The sequence below is a fragment of the Myotis yumanensis genome, unplaced genomic scaffold (genome assembly GCF_028538775.1).
Source record: "Myotis yumanensis isolate MYYU_CA2020_CCGP unplaced genomic scaffold, mMyoYum1.0.hap1 SCAF_5, whole genome shotgun sequence".
In the NCBI taxonomy this organism is placed as follows: Eukaryota; Metazoa; Chordata; class Mammalia; order Chiroptera; family Vespertilionidae; genus Myotis; species Myotis yumanensis.
The window spans coordinates 65493943-65512433 of NW_027223756.1; the positions used below are offsets into that span (position 1 = coordinate 65493943).

General features: G+C 39.3%; 1 protein-coding gene and 1 pseudogene across 4 annotated transcripts in view; one reads left to right on the forward strand and one right to left on the reverse strand.

Annotated features, from left to right (window-relative positions):
- Window positions 1-17752, reverse strand: part of GUCY1A1 (guanylate cyclase 1 soluble subunit alpha 1) — a 52228-nt gene extending 34476 nt beyond the window's left edge. The window contains exon 1 of one of the 4 annotated variants that reach the window (XM_070415422.1): window positions 17468-17752. The gene's annotated coding sequence lies outside the window, so the exon portion shown is untranslated. Of the gene's footprint in view, window positions 1-13325; window positions 13395-16461; window positions 16641-17064; window positions 17415-17467 lie in introns of those variants that run through there. The other 3 variants (XM_070415421.1, XM_070415423.1, XM_070415424.1) reach the window with 3 other exon arrangements.
- LOC139011899 (small nucleolar RNA SNORA5) lies at window positions 5087-5205 on the forward strand (annotated as a pseudogene).
- Window positions 17753-18491: the final 739 nt, after the last annotated feature.

The window sequence follows — 18491 nt, forward strand, 5'->3', positions numbered from 1 at the left end:
AGCTCTTAAAAACCCTTGAAATCTCCAAAGTGAAAGGTGTCTTTCTGTATGCTAATGAATAATGGGAGCCACAGGGCTCCTGGATACCTTCAGGATGGGGCCTGGTTGCCAGGGGAACCATCCAGGTGATGAGAGGGTTGGAACATTCCATCTCACCTAGATCTCTGGGGAGGATAAAGGGGCTGGAGGTTGAACACATGGAGGTGCCGGGAGGGTAGTGTGTCCAGAGAGGACATGAATGTTCTGAGTTCTTTTCTCCATACTTTGTTTTATGCATCTTTTCCATCTGGCTGTTCCCTGGTTGTATCCTTTTATAATGAACTGGTAACCTAATAAGTAAACTGTTTTTCTGAATTCTGTGAGCCATCCTATTATGAGACCCAAAAAGAAGGTCCTGGGAACCTTCAATGTATAGCTTGCTGCTTAAAAGGACCAGATGCCCAGACTTGTGATTGTCAGGTGAAGGGGGAGCACTCTGGTGGGATGGAGTCCTTCATCGGTGGGAACTGATGCTACCTCCAGGTTATAGTGACAGAGTGGAATTAAGTTGAAGGACATGCAGCTGGTGTTGGAAATTACTTGGTGAGGAAAACATACACACACATTTGGTGTCAGAGTTAAGTACTGATAGTAAAGGAAAAACAGGAGTTTTACCTCCTCAAGCTCCTTTATTTATGAATGGCCTATGGCTGCTGCTGTGGAAGTACAACAGCAGAGATAAATAATTGTGACAGGGACCACATGGCCAGCAAAGCCTAAATATTTACTCTCTTGTCCTTTATAGAATCAGCTTGCTGACCTCCGTTCTAAAGGGCTACGAAGAACATACACATGTCATTTAATCTTCTCAACAATCCTATGGGGAAAGAGGTGTGTGTGTGTGTGTGTGTGTGTGTGTTTTAAGATTTTTAAAAAAACATTGTTTATTGAGTTTGGAGAGAGAGAGAGAGAGAGGAAAGGATAGGGAGAGAGAAAGAGAGAAAGATCGATGTGAGAGACAGAGACCAAACCCACAACTTGGGCATGTGCCCTGACCGGGAATCAAACCAGCAACCTTTCAGTACACTGGACAATGCTCAACCAACTGAGCCACACTGGCCAGGGATTTCACCTCCTTTTATTCTAGAAGAATCTGAAACAGGAAACAAATCTGGGCCTATCTGATTACAGAGCCAATGCTCTGGGGTGGTCTTTAATACACCATAGTGTTTGTTACTTAAATTCCTCTATGAATAAATACAACCTGGGAATATAAAGATTAAATTCATCTGCTAAACTAGAAGACAGAAGAAAATGGAAGGTCAGACTGTTGGGCATGTCAATTGAGGGAATGAAGCCATGATATTCTGGAATGGTTGGCGTGAGAGACCCTTTCAGGATCCCGGTGAATTCTAAAGAGACTCCCTTTTGCAAAATATTACCTTGAGCCTCTCTCGTTCTAGGAACTAGAGTAGATCTGGATTTTTGCGTAATAATTAGAAGAAATCATTATCAGAAATGAATTTTGGCTTCAGAACCTGTGCTTTGCACATATATATTTGGATACTCACAAAGTTCATGCTGTGCTGAGGTCTTTCCCATTAAACCCCAAACCACAACCGTATTCTATTAATGCCTTCTCGCCTCTCTAATTGTTTGAAAACAGGGAAAGTGAAAGGAAATATTCCTGTTCACAGTAAACCCCAACCAATTTTCTTATTCATCTCTGTATCTCTTACATAAAAGTCTACATGAAAACACAGACATTTCAAGATTAGAAGTTTAGAACTAGAATTTATATAAGATTATGTATTGCAATAGTTTCCACTTGCAGATGACAGAAGTCCAGATTTTAGTGACTTGGCCCACATCCCAAAGCTCGTGAGGTATAGAGGTCAGACAAGATTCGTGCAAGTTTCACCAGGAGACCAGAGTTCACCTCAGTGAAGTCTGATCACCCCCTCAACTGAAATACAGAGAAGCCCTCCTCCTTTTGTGGATCCCCAACAATTACAGCTGCAGCTTTGAGAAAAAATTAACAGTACTTTTAATTCAAGTTCCACACTTAATCGCTTGAGAGTTATCATAAATCATTCATCTTAATCCCACTAAAGGCTTACGGTTCATCTACATTTCACACGAATATTAATGCACACTATAAAATTATTTGGCTGTCTACAATTTCTAAAATATTTCCCCAGGCTCTTTATCATGGTTTTCTCATCACTTTTGGTACGTTCTCAAGAGCTATCTTTAGTCCTTTTCCAATTTTCTAAACATATTTTCTAAAGAAACTTATTCTTCTGTCTTCACTACTTAATTGAGAGTTAGGCATGTTTTCAGCCTTAATCTAACTAGCCAATACAGATGGACAATTTATCCAACTTTGGACTTCCAGTAAGTTATTTTATGCTGAAAGTGAAAGACAGAACTACTGGCTTGAAGACATCTGGCATAAACATGGAAAAGGTATAGGCAGCTTACTCTTTGTTATCAAATTTATTCAATTTTCCCCCCCATTCCCCTTGTAGTTTTGTAGGTGAAGACACAAATACATATATGTAATTGAAACAAAACTTGAAAAGAAAAATGTTTCAAAAGTTTTCCTATATATTTCCCTTTTCCATTTATTATTTTATTAGCTATTTATCTATTTGTATGATTTTTACCAGTTATTTTACTATTTTATTATTTATTTATTGACTTTTTTGGAAGGGAGAAATCTCACTCCACCTAGTACATAGAAATTTATGAAGTTCACTCACATCTGCCAAAGAAACCAAAAATGCTCATGTTATGCACGATCCTCTTTTTCCACTTCACTGTGAAATTATCTTAAATGGAAAACCACACATTCTTCCTATAGTTCTTTTCTCTATCAGAAGCACTGAGCACAATATTACTGGACATTTAATACATATTAAGTAATATAAATAAAATATACTATTAGGCTACTAATATACATAGGACAAAACACAGGCAAAAAAACCCCACACCTATTCAATACAAGTAAAATGAGGCTACTTTGGAACCCATAGAATGTCTTTGCTTTCTGAAAAAAATTATAATGAGTCATTAATAAATTCATTTATAACTCAATCAATATTTGCTGAGCTTCTGAAGAGAATGAAGATATTCCTTTCTATTTTCTTCAAAGTCTAGTATGTATATATTTATATTAGGTATGTATACATATATTCTTAAATGGCTATAATAAAAAGTGGAGATCAGGTAGAGACAGAGAATTAATGATATTTATAATAAATATCATTTTTTAGGCTGTGGCAGCAAAAGGCTGATCAGGGAAACTTCCTTGTAGTGTATGGAATTTGAACTTATTTTTTTAAATGTCTACAGCTTGGGCATAAAAATATTAGCAAAAGGGCATGCCATAGAGAAAGAATAGTGTAAGTGAATTCAAGGAATGAAGGAAGTGGTGGCGAGGGGCAGGAAAGGATGGGTGTTGGAGATACTATAAAATTAACGTTGTCATCATGTGGCAACAGACTAGATCTGAGGAACAAGATGACTCTGAGGTTTGTCTAGAAGAATAATGGTGCCTTTAACAGAAAGAGGCAACAGACGTAGGCTTGAGAGAAGGAATGTGGAATTTTGTTTAATATACAAGGATCTTGAACTGTTAGTGGGGCATCTAGGTAGCGGTGCATTTGAAAATTAGAGTCTTTAATTAAGGAGTGTTTAACAGACTAATGATATGAATTTGTGGTCCTCCACATAGAGGAATCCATTAAAGTCTGGAGTTTATTTCAGTTTATTTCAATCTGTTCAATGTCAAGGGGCTACCTGTAGAGAGAGAAGATGGCCAAATTTACTACTCTGGGAAAAATTCATATTTAAGAACTGGAGGAAGATGTTATGACTAACATGGAGAAGCAGCTATCAGACAAATATGATGAGAATGTAAACAGAAGAGAACACGTTCAAAAAGGAGTGTATGTTGAGAGTCTGAAGAGGGTAAGGGGTGTATTAGTCAGCTTAGGCTGCCATAACAAAATGCCAGAGACTGGGTGACTTTAACAGCAGACATTCATTTTCCCATAGTCCTGGAGGCTGGAAGTCTAAGGTCAGGTCCAGCATGGTCCGGTTCTGGTGAGGTCTATGAGGTCTATCTTCCTGATGTGCAGATGGCCACCTCCTTGCTGTATCCTCACATGGCCAGGGAGAGAAAGAGACAAGCTCTCTGGTATATCTTCTTATAAGGGCACTAATTCCATCATGAAGGTCCCTGCTAATGACCTCAACTAAACCTAATTATCTCCGGGAGACCCTGCCTCTAAATCATCACAATGGGGATTTGGAATTCAACATATGAAATGGAGGTGAGGCACAAGTCAGTCTATAGCAAGAAGACCGAGAAAATATCATTTGACTTTTAGATGGTAAATATGTGACTTTTATGAGGCAAATTTCAATAACAATAGAGTAAAAAAAGAAGAATGTAAGAAATTATGGAGGAAATATTATAGTGTAAACGAGTGAAGATTATTTTAAGGCTAATTACATTAAGAGGAATAGCAAGTTTGAAAGAAAGATTTTTCGGATTAGAAATCTTTTGATGTACGTATGGTTATTGGTAGCTTTTTCTAAATAAGAATACTTACTACACAGTTTGCAAAGTTAGCTCAAAAAAAGTGAAAGACAGAGACTTCCACTTCTGATTAGGTTGTATAAAATCATAAGAGACTCCCACTCTAACCCTAATAATGAGAACTAGCTTGATAAACTGTATGATCATAGCTATACTAGTAAAAAAATATCTATCTGAGCACATATATTGAGAAACTACAGTTAAAGTCATACTTTATTTTTTAATATGTTTTTATTGATTTCAGAGAGAGAAAGAAACATCAATGATGAGAGAGAGTCATTGATTGGCTACCTCCAGCACGTCCCACACTGGGGATGGAGACAAAACCCGGGCATGTGCCCTAACCGGGATTCATGGGTCAACACTGAACCACTGAGCACACCAGCCGGGCTAAAGTCATACTTTAAAGTGAAAGACTGAACACTTTCTGTCTCTGATGAGGAACACAAGGCAAGGATTCCTCCTCTCACATCTAATCAACATCGTACTAAAATTAGCTGCTAGTCATTGAAATAAGAAGAAAAAGGCAACAGATGGCTGCCCCAGCAAGCTCCGCAGCTCAGGGGCCCTGAGCCCCCTGCCCTGGGACCTGGGGATACGTTTGGCTGTAGACATGGGGGTGGTGGTGGTGGGAAGGCAGTAAGATTAGAAAGAGATAAGCATAACTGCCATTTTATGTATATATAATTATTTATGTGAAACTTTCCAAGAGAATCTACAAAATAACAACTAGAACTAAGAAGTAATTTTAGCAAGGTTGCAGGATACAAAACTAATTTTTTAAAAGTCCACTGTAATTTCTGTACTGATAGTTAACAATTGAGAAATTATATTTTTAAAAACCCTTTTATAATAATGTCAACACATATGAAATAATTAGAAGTAAATCTAACCAAAGACTTGCAAGACTGCCAAATTACAAACATTGGTAAAATAATTTTTAAAAAGCCAAATAAAGAGATATACCAGGCTTGATATTGTTAAGGTATCAAATTTCCCTAAATGATCTGAATATTCAATGCAATCCCAGTCAAAATCTCAGTTAGCTTCTTCGAATTTTACTATTTAGTATTCAGCTTTTTAAGATTTAATGAAAACCATAGTCTAGCTAAACCAATACTAAAGAAGAAAACACTGAAAAGCACACACCTGATTTAAAACATATAAAGTTACAGTAATCAAAAAGTTTGGTATTGGTTTGAAATGAGTAACAGAGATTAATGAAACAGAGTCCAAAAACATGTTGACCTGTGAACCAGGAGGTCACTGTTCAATTCCCAGTCCGGGCACATGCCTGGGTTGTGGGCTTGATCCCCAGTGTGGGGCATGCACGAAGCAGCCAATCAATGATTCTCTCTCATCATTGACGTTTCTCTCTCTCTCTCTCTCTCTCTTCCTCTCTGAAATCAATATATATATATATATATATATAAAGAGTCTAAAAACAGGTCCACAATTGTTTATTCAATTATTCAACAAAAGTATCAAGGCAATTCAATGGGAAGAGAAAACTTTTTCATTAAATAATGTTGAAAAACCTGAGTATCCATATGGGGAAAAAATGAACTTTGATCCATATTTCAGATCATACACAAAAATTAATTCCAAATGGATCACAGACCTAAATGCAGAACTTAAAATTATAAAACTTTGAGTTTTGAAAACTTTTCAAAAGATACCATTGAGTAAACAAAGAGACAAATCACACAATAGGAGAAAACATTTGCCACACATGTATCAACAAAATAATTAAATCCAGATTATAAAAAGTTTTACAGCTAAATAAGAAAACAAGCAATTAATTAAAAATTGGGCAAAAGATTCCTCAGTCTATTCCATGCTTCCATGTCTCTGGATCTACTTTGTTCTTCAGTTTATTTTGTTCATTAGATTCCACATATAAGTGAGATCATGACTGAGGAATCTCAAAGGGAAGGGGGGAGGGGAGATAGGAAGAGATTAACCAAAGAACTTGTATGCATAAATGCATAATCTATGGACACAGACAATAGTGGGGAGGTGGGGGGCAGGAGTGGGGTGGAGGGAGTCAATGGGGGGGCGGGAAGGGGACATCTGTAATACTTTCAACACTAAAGATACATTTTTAAAAAATGGGCAAAAGATCTGAACAGATACTTTACTAAATAAGATATATGAATAGCCAATAAATAACTCTTTAGATGTTCAATATTACTAGTCATGAGGCAAAAATCCACTAGGATACCTAACATTTAAAAGTTTGACAATACCAAGAGTTAGCGATGATGTGGAATAACTGAAATTCTCAGACACTGCTGGAGGGTCTGCAAGAAAATACAATCACTTTGGAAAACAGTTTGGTGGCTTCTTAAAATAATAAACATATCCTATCATATCACTTAGCTATTCCATTCCTAGGGATTTACCCAAGAAAAAGGTAAACACTATATTCCAGCAAAGACTTGTATGTAAATGTTCATGGCAACTTTATTTGTAATAGCTAAAAACCAGAAACTGTTGAAATGTCTTTCATCATGTAAATGAATAAACATGATGTTGTATAGCCATACATGAAAAAAACTATTACTCAGCAGATACATGCAACAGAGTAGATAATTGTGTTGAGTGAGAGTTCACACAAACAAGGTTGTATATGGTAATATTACTTTTAAATAAAATCTGGTTACTGCAGCCCTAGCCAGTTTGGCCCAGTGGATAGAGCATTGGCCTGCGAAGTGAAGGGTCCCAGGTTCGATTCAGGTCAAGGGCACGGACCTCGGTTGCAAGCTCCTGGCCCTGGTCGGGGGCATGAGGGAGGCAATCAAACGATGTGTCTCTCTCACATTGGTGTTTCTGTCTCTCCCTCTCCCTTGCACTCTCTCTAAAAATCAATGGAAAAATAGCCTCGGGTGAGGATTTAAAAAATCAAAATAAAAAAATAAAATCTGTTTACTGCAAACAAATTTTTAAGTCCAGAAAGAAGAGCAATGATTGTCTAGGGCAGCGGTTCTCAACCTGTGGGTCGAGACCCCTTTGGGAGTCGAACGACCCTTTCACAGGGGTCACCTAAGACCATCGGAAAACACATATATAATTACATATTGTTTTGTGATTAATCACTATTCTTTAATTATGTTCAATTTGTAACAATGAAAATATATCCTGCATATCAGATATTTACATTATGATTCATAACAGTAGCAAAATTACAGTTATGAAGTAGCAACAAAAATAATTTTATGGTTGGGCGTCACCACAACATGAGGAACTGTATTAAAGGGTCGTGGCATTAGGAAGGTTGAGAACCACTAGTCTAGGGACAGAGGAGGAGGGGGAACTGATTGGAAAGAAACACAAGAAAGCTTTTAGGGGTGATGGAAATGTTATTTATCATGATTGTGGTGGTGGTTTCACAGAGATATACATCTGTCAGATCTTATTCAATTGCATATTTCACATATGTGAGGTTTATTGTACATAAGTTATACATTAGCCAAGTCATTAAAAAAAAAAACTCAGTCAAGGACTCAAAGAAACCTAAATGATCTAGATTCCAAAATAAATAAATAACAGGCCCTAGGAAAGCTGAGAGTCATGGTTACTTTCAGCCCAGATCAAGTGGTAGAAAGTGACAGAATCTCCCATAGACAGAGGTCAAGAGAAACTGGTTAATGTTTATCAAACTTTGAAGTGATATATGACAGATTAGAATCCTGAGGCGCTCCATAACTTAGCATGACTCATTCTTCCATACTTGCAGCCTAATATACATGTGTGATAAGGCACATACACCCATGTGACACCTATACGACACATGAAGAGGGAAAAAAAAGTGACCCATGGTTAAGAGAAAACAATGAAGAGAAACCAACCAAAAATGGCCCAGATGCCCTAACCGGTTTGGTTCAGTGGATAGAGCGTCGGCCTGCGGACTCAAGGGTCCCAGGTTCGATTCCTGTCAAGGGCATGTACCTTGGTTGCAGGCACATCCCCAGTGGAGAGTGTGCAGGAGGCAGCTGATCAATGTTTCTCTCTCATCGATGTTTCTAACTCTCTATCCCTCTCCCTTCCTCTCTGTAAAAAATCAATAAAATATATTTTTTTAAAAATGGCCCAGATGTTGTTATCAGATAGGAACCTAAAAATAACCATGGTAAATATGTTCTACAACCCAGTGGCAGAGTTGGGTAGCATACACAAACAGGAAGTTTTCACTGAGAAATAGAAATAGATAAAAAGAAAGGAAACCTCGTAGACACAGACAACTGCTGGGTAATTACCAGAGGGAAAGAGGGTTGGTGGGGGAGGTAGAAGAGAGTCTAGGGGACATCAATGGTGATGGAAGGAGACCTGACTCCTGGTGGTGAACACACAATACAATACAGATGATGTACTATAGACTTGTACACTTGAAATTTATATAATTTTATTAACCAATGTCACCCCAATAAAAAAGTAAAAAGAAAAATACTATATTAGAAAAAAGTATATAAGAAGCCTAACATCAGAAACCAAAAAAGATCAAGGTAAAAATTACAGTGGAGACAATGTGGCTATAACATAATATTCCAGTGAGAGAACGACCCAGACATTGGCTGGCAGAGCTAGGCCATCAGATTACCTGTATGAGTAGTGCATGATTCCTGCACCACTTAAAATGGCCTTTAGCACACGGTATGAAGCAAAACCTCTTGATGGTTAACACTGACCAATGATTATTTATCAAGGACAGCTGATGTTAGGAATCAGAGCCAGGCACCGTTCTACTGTGTGTAAAACGGATGGTGACAACATGCAGCTACCAGTTTCCACTAGGCATGAAAACAGACCTGATAGTAGGATAAAAATAACTAAACCGATGTTACTCTGGTTTGATTTAAATAGATAATGAAGGCCACAACACGCTGGTGAGAAAAAAAGTTCTAAACACCTCCACCTCCTTGGAACATTTCTTCATTAGCCATGAGGAAAATAGGGAACAAAAGTGAGAAGAAACCGTTCTTTTTAGGACCTTCTCTGCTTTCTTTTGACCTTCCTCTTCCTGTTGAGCACCATGTAGTTGTGCAATGCCCTCAACTTGTAGCCACCTTTCTTGTCTATGGCTCACATATTGGGTCTTTTGGTTTCCTTTTTCTGTTAACTTTAAAAATCTATGTCCAAGAAACCATGCTTTTAATGGACGGCAGAAGGTAACATGATAAGTGACTTCTGCTATTGGGCAAACAAGGTTGTGGTGCTCTTCTGGGTAAAAGAGTTATCCCCTGGTCTCTAAGAGATACAATTCAAAATACTGCAACAATCCAAAGGCAAAATGGCTGAAAATTGTGAATAATAAACAGCTAACAATTTCAGTGCATACATAAAAAAACAGATTAGTAAAATAACAAAGTTTCTCTAGTAAAAACACGCAGTATTTAAGTTATAGGGTTTCTCAACTTCATGAATAGAAACACCTGATATAAGGTACGGAGCCAAATTTCCTTGTTAAGTCTAGAAATGCATGTCTGACTTGGATAGTTTGAAACTGATTTATGAAGATCTAATTAACAAAATGGTTCCACATGACCTAATATAGCAGAGTCGGCCTGCCATTCTGGTCTTGTTTGTAATCTAAGCCCTCTTTACCTTCAATCTTTTTATAAATATTCTCCAGCATAACCTCATTGCTCCAAGCAGGCCTATATCATCTCACACATTTTTACTGAGTGTTTATGATCCATGGAGCACTTCTATTAGGTGTCTGTGAATAAAATGAGAACTGAACAGAAATAATACCTGCTCCCGCAGAGTATCAGGCTAATGGGGAAAATAGACAATTCAGCAAGCAATTGTAGTAGAGCTTAATAATTTGATAGGGAAGTACAGGGCGTTGACGGAAAACATAGAAGGCACTCAATTCAGACCTGGAAGATCAGGAAAAGTTTCTGAGAAGTAGAGATTTAAAGGATGAGTGGGCCTCTCAAAGATCTAGCAAGGGAAAAGGAAATCTAAAGAGGGGGAAGGGAAGTAGTATTTTCCACAGAGGAATACCTCAAAGCTGTGGCTTAAAAAGATTTGGTGTTACCCCTTCCCCTTCCATGCCTTGGTCACACACACACACACACACACACACACACACCACTCACCTGATTTCTGTGATGCTCCTTTCCTCTGTCTAGAAAACACTCTTCCACTATTCTCTGTATTTAAACCCTACAAGTCCTGAAAAGTCCAACACCTTGGTCCTGTTTTAAAATTTCAACAAGTGCTCCATTATAAGAAAGCCTTCTTCAATATCTCCATCTTGCTGAATTCTCTCCCTTCTTTTAAGTTGTTTAGCAGTTATTAAAATTGCACCACAAATATTAAGCTGGTTGTTAAGTGCTGACATGTATAATTCTGAGACTATTTGTGGGTTCTCTTATCTCCACATGCAGACTTTAAATTCCCTCAAGTCAGGGACTGTGCCATAAACTTCACTTGTATCTCTGACAGTGACAAGCATAATACATTATAAACTTCATTGTGAGAAGTACAAAAGGTGACAGACCTCTGAGAAGAGTGTCATAAAACATAAAACAAGCTAAGCTTTCAAAAATTATAAATTCAAAAGAATATTCTTTTCATTCTTGTTAATATTGCTAGATAAAGTGGTAATAATGGCATTTTTATTAGATATAGAAAGAGTTCGCTGATGGAGGATGAAGAAATTCAAATACTAATACTCTATTCTTATTCTGTTTCATCAAAAAATAATATTTATGCTGGCAAAAGTAAGACAAAAATAAAAATTATAAATTTTAAAGCCCAAGATATAGCAGGACATTCAATATTCTAAATGAGTTTGATTTCACTAATTTGGAGAAATTATACTGCAAAGTACTGAAAGCATTTGTTGGTATGGTAAATTATCTTTACAGATACTACAGTGAATAGAATGGTTGACAGAGAACAAAGAGCCACTGTCTCAATTTTCAAAATAGAGAAGGTAGATTCCAGCAACTCCAGCCCAGAAAGCTTGACATTAATTCTAGACATGATTCCCAAGAGATTCTTAAAACTATGGATGTGAGCACTCAAAATGTGAAGTGTCGTTACCTACAAGCTTGTGTTATTTCCTCTTGGTTTTAATAAGGTTACTTGATATCTATTCTGCAGAAAGTGGAAATGCATTTCAGCAAGGAATTCGACCAAGTGTGTGAGAGTATACTCCTGGGCCACACAAAGGAATGTAAACTCTGAGGAAAGAGAGTTACTTGACTATATAACTGGTTGAACAGCCTTATAAAAGGGACTAACTCATGGACTCTTGAAAAGCAAGAGGAAGGTGGCCAGGATCATGCCAAAAGTCCTTTCACTTCAGCATTCTACACATTTACTCAGAAGAAGCTATTAATTACCTCCTGACCAAATCTGTTAAGGCCTCTACATTGTGAAGAATTGCTAATCTATATCATAGAATCAGAATCCAAAAATAGCTTGACCTTCCAAAACAATGGGCTAACTAAAGGTAAAGGTTAAATTTAATTGCAGTATTTTTAAAACTCCTAAATCCAGTGGCCAAGTGTACAATTGTGAAAAAGTATATTTACACAAGAAGCAAAAAAAGATGCATGATTAAATAGTGTAGTATGAATGCAAAGAAAGAATGAGACTCTCAAACCTTGCCAATTCAGGATGAGTTGAAGGAACTGAATATTACCATAGGGACTAGAAGAGGTGTCATATATAAAAGCATTTTGTATAGGTATTCTAAGAGGTAAAAATTGGGATATAAATTGATAGAAACAAATAGTATAGTTCAATATAAGAAAATAGTCTTTAGGCTACAAACAGAACAAATAGAGACATGCCTCTTAGACTGAAGATCAATCATGATAAATAGTTTGCCTAAATTAATCTTCATATTCTCTATGAATTCAGAAATAACTTTATTTGCTAAGGGAGAAAAGAATAAGGATAATTTGAGTGAACTGGAAAACCTGGAAAAATCTGGAACATGTACTGTAGAGATTTTGATATGGAATTATCTAAGAAAGAAACAAATTCCTAGCACTGTTAACCATCCCTTCAACTGGTTAGAGGGAATCAGGTTCTAGGGGCAGGAGATTTGAGGGCTGGAGCAGAGTTGACATTGCTAAGACTACTGTGATAAGTAAAATGAGAAATATGAAAAAATTAAGGGTAGCCAAAGAAAAATAATGGAAGAGGATGGTGTCAGGTAACGGGGAATGAGTGGAATTATTGGAAGGATAGGAGATTGTGGTCGGAAAGAGAATATGAGATTCTCAGCTTTTTCAGCTGGGGTAATTCTGAGTGACATGAAGGCCTTGGTGGGTGAATACCAGTGGATTCCTGAAGGGCAGGGCAGCAGGTCAAGGTCCTGTGAAAGCCAAACACGTAGATGTTCAATGAAGTCCTGAAAAATTCCAGCTGACTAAAGTGAAGAAAGAAAAACCTCCATTGTTTTAGATTCGTAAGGAAAGTGGGATCTCAGGTCATTAAGCATTGGTAATGGGGACAGGATAGATAACATTAATGAAGGTTGGAAACTTAGAAAGACAATGGGTAATTGGGAATGGTGAGAGAAATACAGTTTACAAGCAGTTCTGAATAGGCTGCAAGGCATCTCTGAGAGAAAACCATAATATTCCATGGAGGGTCATTGCAAAATGAATATCATTCTTTAAATTGCATTCTTAAACAGAACAACCTATAGGATCAAGGCATAAAAAACTTAACTCAATAATTACAAGGATCACACTTACTAGACACTTACTCTGTGCCAGGCACTGAGTCCCATGATGAATATCCTGAGGGAGGCTGGAGTTCAGTAAGATACAAACACCTAAACAAGCAATGTAGCATAGTGAAAGGGAATATGTAGGTTAGGTCAGACCTGGAAATAATTTCAGGATTAAGACTTTTCCTTGATCTACCCAACTTCTTTTCCCCAGGGTGTTCACTTCCCAAGCCATTGTCTTCTGTTGTCCTCACGCTAATTCCTACTATGGTGAGAAGAAAGAGTTGGTATGTGAGCTAATTAATTTGAATTGCCTTTGATTTTCTGAAAGGGAGGGTTCATCTTAATAGAAGATTATTAATGACCAGAAAGCATTCCAGGTTGGTGAAGTTAGTAATTATGAGCAGTGAGAATCACATTTTTAAGGGAAGGGCTGGGCGGGGGGGGGGGGGGGGATGCCCTAGAGACCCTCGAGTTTTATAATGTAGTCTAAAGCCCTTCACTCCTTGCAAATAATGCTATCCATAAAAAGATAAAACCTATTGGCCTGAAACCAGGAGAGAGAGAGAGAAAAATATGGCATAGGTCAGATACTTCCAAACTCTTGAGAGAAATAGAAGCAAATATGATTCAGGATAGCCAAAAAATTACTCCAAGCCAAACTAAGTCAACTACTCTATGGGCAACTAAATTTGTTCATCTAAAGACCTAAAAATTGCTAAAACCTCTTCTTCCATCAGGTCAAAATGAAGATATCCAAAACAAAACTATTGGACAGGCTCCTAATCAATACTTACTGAATAAATCTAGATAGTCTAGAGACTAATAAGCATTGACATTACTGATAATTTAGAATTAAAAATATCAGTTTCTACAACTATGCAGAAAAGTAATAAATAGTAATGTTTAAAAAAGTTGCTTGGGCAAATATTTATAATTTAAGTGATAGAAAATCAGTGCTATAAAAGTTATATATCCTAGCAGATAAAAGAAAAGCGTAGAAACTTTCTGGAAAATCTGACATACAGAAAATATTCTGAATAAATAATTTCCTCCAATATTTTGTCCCATCAATAACATACTTTTTGGCTTGGAATTTTCAAATATTGCTTTAAATCCCCATTTCGCTTTACCCAGAGAAATAAATACTTAAGGCCAATTTGATTTTTATCAATTTCTGAAAAAGTTTAAATAGAAACTTGGTGGGTATGGCTGTTGTTTTAAAATAACATGTAAAAATGTCAGTATTCTCCTTCCTGTACTCACATTAATTGTTGGGGAATGCAGCCTACAAATGTAAATATAGAATTTGATTTCTCTTGTATGGTTTCAGACAAAATCAAAAAAGATTTTTTTGCTTGAAAGTGTCTATGACAAAACTGTTGACCTTTAGTCATATAATATTTTATTGGCATAGACATAATATAATTTTAGTTATTGCTTCTTTAGTTTTTAGTAGAAAGTAATATTAACTAAAACAGGTTTCAAAATAAGACCTTAACGCAAGATCATTTAATAAACCATAGTTATAAGAAATATGAGTACTAAGCATTTGAAGTTTCCCGCATTCCTTTTTCCTTTGGCGTTGCCAGGTATAAGTGGAATGTCTTTACATTTCCTTCCGCATTCTGTAAATGACATTTGTCTTAGACCAGTTATTTTCTCCCTGGACATCTAGACACAGGGCCTTTAAGGGCTCTTTACATTCATACACTATGAACCACCACAGCAAGCATAAGTACTTTACATTTTTGTTGGGTTTCAAAGGGAGAGCTATAATTTTATTTCTTTGTCATACACCAGACTAGAAAGAGATCTTACAGTCCAAGAAGAAACAGAAGATACCCATTTATTCATCATAAGTTTCTACTAAATAAATTGCACCAACCTAAGTTTCCTATCTGACATATTTAAAATCATACAAGTGGGTCTGTTTTCAATGACATGTCTCATTATTGTAACACTACTTATTCTAGGATTTTTTCTGCTCTTTTGCCAGAAGGCTTTATGTAGGAAGCTTATTGTTTTGACAAGAAAAAGTGTACTTTATATATTTAACTTTGTGGTTCTTATTTTTCTATGGAGTCGCAGATCTCTTTGGCTATCTGAGGGCTCCAGACTATTTCCCTAAAAATGCAGCAATTCAGATGTGTGAATACAATTTCAGGGACGTCCGTCAGGACTCCTTGAAGCACATCCACAGAACTAGCTGTTTGGGAACTGAACACAGACCACACAGGCAACCTCCACTGAGAAGTAGTCAAGTTTATATAGCTTTTTGACAAATAAGGTTTGCTTTGGAATTTTAGACATTCGTATTGTTTTTACGTTGTTAATGGTTTTGACCACTATTCGTAATATATAGTACCTACAATACCACGGCTGAAGGAAAAAATATAACCATATTAGGAAAAGCAACAGACTAATTTTATCTTATGAACGAAGATATTAAATCTATATCTATCATTAAGTGCTTCAAAATTTTATATATGTAACCAGAGGGTTAATGATTTTCCTACCAAGACTAGTCCTAATAAGTAGGTAGACATTTAACGAAATCACCATCAGAGAACTAACCCTGAAAAATCACTACAGATATGTTATAAACGAAGCTCTAATTTAATATATACATATATAGTTTCATATATATATGTGTGTGTATATATATATATATATATATGAATGAAATGTACAACCTCCTGGTTTACTTCAGAAGAGGTACACTGCTTATCAAGTGCAAAATGAAGGATCAAATGTGAAAACAAGTGAGCAAGAAAATGACACATTTAAATGCATAGCCGGAAACCACATAACCCCATTGCTTCCTAGCCCCTTACACCAATGTCACGGTGAGGCTGCTCAGCCCATGAATTACCGGCTCCAGGCACTGACCTCCTGATGTGCAGAGACGGTGGTGACCCCTTGGGCACAGTTTCCCCAGGTGTGGCAGTCATAAGGACCACAGAAATTAGACTGCCATGCAGTAATTAACACACGGGCGCGCGCGCGCACACACACACTCACACTCACACACACACACACACATACACACTCTCACACACACACTCACACACATACACACACACACACACTCTCACACACACTCTCTCTCTCTCTCTCTCTCTCTCTCTCTCTCTCACACACACACACACACACACACACGCACACTTACTCTTCGGTTGAGCCCCTGGAGCAGCCCCACTGTAAGTTTCCTGCTGCTTTCTGTAAGCGATCCTTAGATCGTGGCTGTTAGCTCTGGAGGAGGGCGAATGGCTCGCCCACGCCGTAGCAAGCGGGACGAAGTTGCAGTGACGCCCAGGCTCCGAGGTCCCGTGTCCCTCGGCGGCTCCAGCTCGCCCTCCCGTGCGCCTGAGGCCGTGGCGCCGCGCGGGGCGGGCGGGCTGCGCTGCTGGGGCGCCCGGGCCGTGGGAGAGCGGCGGCCCCGGCGCGCCCCGCGCGTTCTCACGGCCCCGCGGCACTGGCGCAGCCTCCGGCGCGGCCGGCCCGGCGCCCACCCCCGTCCGTCCTGGTCCTTCGGGCGCCGGAGGTCCCCGGGGCCCTCGGCCGGGCTCCTGGGCGCCGTCTCCTTTGTTCCCTCGCTCCTTCCCAGCGTGGGAACCGGCCCCTGGCCCCCGGGACGGGGCAGGTGGGAGCACCAAGTAGGCTTCCCGGGGTGGGGGTGGAGGGAGGAGATTGAACCCAGGCCGGGGGCACGGGGGAAAGCGACCGCCCCTCTGGGGAGCCCGACCCTCTCGGGGGTGCGGTGACCACTTACTCGGTGGCCTCCCAGAGCTCGGGGCTGCGTTTCCGGATCTCCAGCAGCTGCAGGGCGCGCCTTGCAAATCCGCACCGCGAACGCAGAAGGAGAGTGGGTATCGGGGCGGGAGGCGGTGGGCGGGAGCGGGGACCCTCGGTGGCACCTGCCGGTCCCTGCGCGCACACCCGGGCTCACTCCTGTCTACCTGCTCAACAGGCGGGGCGGGACGCGTGCCTCACCAACCCGGTTCCCATTCAAGCGTTCCGGTAGCGATCTCTCCCTGTATCTCGTGTCTCTCTCTCTGCGATGACCCCCAGAGATCCCTGGCAGTTCCTCTCCCTACCGCGTTGGACTTCTTTTCAGAACCCCTCCCCTTCCCTGCCCCGGAAAACTGAAAAAGAAAGTAGCGGCCCTAACGCACCATGGTGAGGTCACTCAGGGTCCTTCGGCTGCGCTGCGGACGGGCGGCGCTCCCTCTGGGCGCAGGTGGAGGTCGCTGGGGGCGGCTCCCCAGCTGCTGTCCGCTTTTGGCCTCCGGTCTAGCTGGGGGAACGCGTAGGAAAACGGCATAGACATCTGCTTGTGGAAAACCAACTCTGGGCTGAGTCCCACCCACTACAACCAAACCAGGGCAGGGGAATTGACTCCTGGACCCTGCAGCTACCCAATCGCCATCTCAACAGTTACTCTGTGGAGACGAAAACAAGGGGACAGGACAAATAGAAGAGAAAGAAAAAAGGAAGGAGGGGACTCAAGAAAAATTTGGCCTACTTAAAAAAAAAATCTTCTCCACTACGCTCTGGTGCAGAAAAACTGGAGTTCACCGTAGTTAAAGATTCCAACATTTCTGCAGCGAAGTTGATGTCTGTAGGGATGGTTTTCTTGTCCTGGTCTCCAGGTTTCAAGCCCATCTACTCTTGCAAGCGCAGTTCGATGGTTGCAGATATTTACATCTGTCCAGTAAGGCCCTGTTTCTGCTTGGTTTCATATATTTAGTTCTATTTGTTGTTGTTGTTGGGGATGGGGGGCGGGAGGGGAGATTATACGTGTGGTGTGTATCCTAGCACAGGAAAATAAGTTCTGATACTGTGTTTGAGGTCATCTTTCTGACTTAAAAAAAAATAAATCTCGTTATGTGGTTTCATTGTGAATTCACAACTAATCATGATTGTGTGATCTTTCTTCAAACTCAGGAACTCTGAGTCAAATTGTTCGTGGTAATCTCCAATTCTTATATTTCTCCCCAAACCTACCACATAATCTGATCTCATTTTAGAGTCATCCCATTTTTCGCCTACTATTATCTTATCATGACAAGTATCAGTCAGAATAAGCAAAAGAAAAAAAAAACACATTTAAATAACTTTAAAAAACACATTTCAATAAACTTTGCCACCTCTGAAACCTGCTCCTCCTCAACTCCCAACCCATCCACCTATGATAAT